Genomic DNA, 3238 nt, shown 5'->3' with positions numbered 1-3238 from the left:
TTTTCTGGCTTTTTGGTTGTATGTTTAATGTATTTTCTTTTTCATTGATTTTGGTATTTGATGCCTATGATTTTTTTCTCTTACCGCTTACTTGTAGATGGATCTCAGAGGCACTGATAAGTAAGTCTGTTTATCTTCATTTCATTTTCTAGAAATTCTTCTTTTATTTTTCCTTTCCCCTTCAACCCCTGGTGGATTACTTAAATAAAATACATGAACCTTGCAAAAACTAGTATTTACTGCCTATAATTTTTGCTTTAATCAGTCATTTATCTTTTTACATAATTATGAAAAATATATCTATACCTTTATTTTCACATGCCTCTTTACCACTGAGGATGCTGTTTTTTCCTTCATGTAGATCTCTATTACCTTTCGGTGTCACTTCTCTGGGCTAAGCCTGATTCAGCAAAGCTTCCTGCTTCTATCATCTTCTCTTCTAAAGCTCTCTGGGCTTCGCTTTCCAAAGTGTCATCCTCACCTGTATTTGCTTTCACAGTTCTTTTTTGGTCTATGCCCTCTGGATCTCTCCCTGTCTCACAAGTATTTGAATCTGCATTATCACTGGGATTAACAGCGTTCCCACCTTAAACAACATGAATTCGGTTCCAAGTAGGTTTTTTTTTTAGCATAGGTCTCCGTCCTCCTGGTGGGATGTTTCTGGGATTCTTGAGGGATGGGCTGCTGCAGCACCGTTTGGATTTCCTGTCGTTTCTATAATGGTTTCCCACAGTTATTTTCCACTTTCCTATGCAAAAAGGAACCCACTGAAGGCTACTCTAGTTGTTGTTGTTGTTGTTGTTGTTGTTGTTGTTGTTTGTCAGTTGTTTTCAGATTCATTTACTTAGGTTTTTACTCACTATGCAGTTTTCACCTTCGGGAATACACTGACAATTTCTGTCTCAAGGCACACAGGACCCTTCCATCCTGCTCCTTCTCTTTATCACTGGTGCTGCAGAGCAGCTGGTCTGTAAAGGCACTGATATTTTGGACTGAAAATTAACTTATTTCTTGAAAATATTCAGGAGAGACTGCAACTAGCTCCCATCCAATAGGATTTTCTGAGGCAAGTTACATGACACACATAGGAAAGGAAAAAAAAAACTCCAAATGTTCAAATATGCTTACATTTCTTTAAGAAAAAAAAACCTATCCGTCATTCAGGGTCCAGTGCAAATGTTCTTTCAGGAAATCATCCTTGATTTTTGTGATTCCTGTCCACCTACCTATCCAAACTTAATCTCCTTCTACTTTTTCTCATAGTATATATTTTCATTTCCCTGTTTGCACAACTTTATTATGGGCATTTTCATGTTTTCTTATAAATTTTTCTACTTATATAATTATTCCTGACTAGACTTCAAGGTACTCCAAGACATGTATATATTCTAACTTCTTTTTCATATCCCCAAAGCCTAGCAGGCATTCAAGTGTTGAATTAAATTCATTATCAAATATTTATAAGTACTTGCCATCGATCAGGCACTGTTATGGATGCTGAAAATTCAAAAATCAACTAAAAATGTATCTATTTGACAAACCTGGGGCAGTTACTATCTCCTGCTAAGTTTCCCACTAAGAGGCAAGAAGAAAAGTATTCTTGTGCTTTCTGTCTGTCTGATTGTGGCAGCCAAGATTGAATGGGGAAAAGACATGGGGGAAACATGATGAAACAGGGGAAAACAAGGAGAGAATTTTTGCAGCTCAGAAGTAACCTTGTAAACAGTGAAGAGACTTTTTCACTCGAAAAACAAAAGAATAGAAATTTTGAGTTTAAAAAAAGGAGTTGGAGTAGAGATGAGGATGGCAGAGAAGGATACTGAGCTCACCTCCCCCCAGGAACACATGAAAAATACATCTACATGGACATCTATATGTGGAGCAACTTTCTCTGACAACTAACTGGAGGCTGATATAAAGGCTCTTGTACCACCAAGACTGTAAGAAACCACCACGTGAAATCAGATGGGAAAGGAAAGGAAGTGACCAGGTCACGTCCTGGGCCCCTGAGAGGGGACACAGAAGAGGAGGGGGGTTACATGGGCTCGGAGGTCCTCCCTGGGGAGTAAGCAGCTAGGGCATCATATTAGGTGCTTCAGCCCTGGAGTCTGACACCAGGAAGACAAGTCTCCTCAGCTGGTTTGAAAACCAGAGGGACTAATAAGAGGACTGCAGGAAACATAGACTCTGCTCGTAAATAGTGTGCACACACTTGCTTACTCCCAAAACAAGGGAGAGGAAGCAGACTGAAACTGCGCAAGATTCTGGCCAGTTTCATGACCGCCCCAGCCTGAACCGAGCACCTGCTCTGACCCCGCCTGCTCTGCGGCGAAGCTCCACACGGGGGCGAGGCTGCTGCAGCTGAGGAGAGGGTGCAGTTGTGATGCATGGAGCTGAACGGGGCACGGGCAGCCACTGCAGGGGCAGTGCATTGGACGCGGTCCGGAACTCCAGCTGGGGCTGGAAACACCACAGCCCATGCCCAGATCTACCACTCGAGCTCCTCTTGTTCCCCACAGCTCCACACCAGAGCAAGGGCTTCAGCAGCTGAGGGGAGTGCATGGTTGTGAAGGACAGAGCCAGCTCGGACCAGAATGACATCTGAACGGGGCAGGGACAGCCTCTGCAGGCACTTACAGAGGCAGGGCATCCAGGGCAGTCTGGAACTCTGACTAGGGCTATGTTGCCACAGCCTGAACCCTGAACCACACCAAGCCCTCACTCCTGCCCCACCTGTTCCAGCCCTGCTCCCCTCTGAGGTGAAGATGCCAGTGTTGGGAGGTGGGCAAGCACACACTTAGAAGGAATGGAACCAGCTTGGACATGACCCTCCTGGCTTCTGCTCCAGCAACTTGAGACCCCACCCCCACCCCCAATAGGGTGGTATCAGCCACTGAGCAGAGAAGTCCCAGCTCACACTTGGCTCTGGATCTAGCTCCTCCATCCCCAGCCTCACCTCCTGGAGGAAGACGTGACTCATGTTCATGTCAGATCGAGCTCTCCCACCAACGCCACTGGGCACAGGCAGAGTGTACTGGTCCCATAATACTGGAATAGATAACCCTTTCACCTAATTTCAGAGACACACAGAATGTTAAGCAAAATCAGAAGACAGAGGAATTTGTTGCAATTTAAAGAAGAGAAAACCCCTGCATAAACAAGTAATGAAATAGAAACTAGTTACCAGATAGATAAAGAGCTCAAAGCAGCAGTAATGAAAATGCTGGCAGAATTAGGG

At 44.2% G+C, this 3238-nt stretch overlaps 1 non-coding gene across 1 annotated transcript; it reads left to right on the top strand.

Annotated features, from left to right (window-relative positions):
- Positions 1 to 1522: 1522 nt before the first annotated feature.
- Positions 1523 to 1655, top strand: LOC116659927. Its single transcript, XR_004315299.1, has one exon. It is a non-coding gene; the product is annotated as a small nucleolar RNA SNORA31 (small nucleolar RNA).
- The last annotated feature ends 1583 nt before the right edge of the window (positions 1656 to 3238 follow it).

This window comes from Camelus ferus, chromosome 25 (assembly GCF_009834535.1).
Source record: "Camelus ferus isolate YT-003-E chromosome 25, BCGSAC_Cfer_1.0, whole genome shotgun sequence".
In the NCBI taxonomy this organism is placed as follows: domain Eukaryota; kingdom Metazoa; phylum Chordata; class Mammalia; order Artiodactyla; family Camelidae; genus Camelus; species Camelus ferus.
The sequence above is the reverse complement of the archived record's forward strand: the minus strand, read 5'-3'. Positions and strand labels throughout refer to the sequence as shown.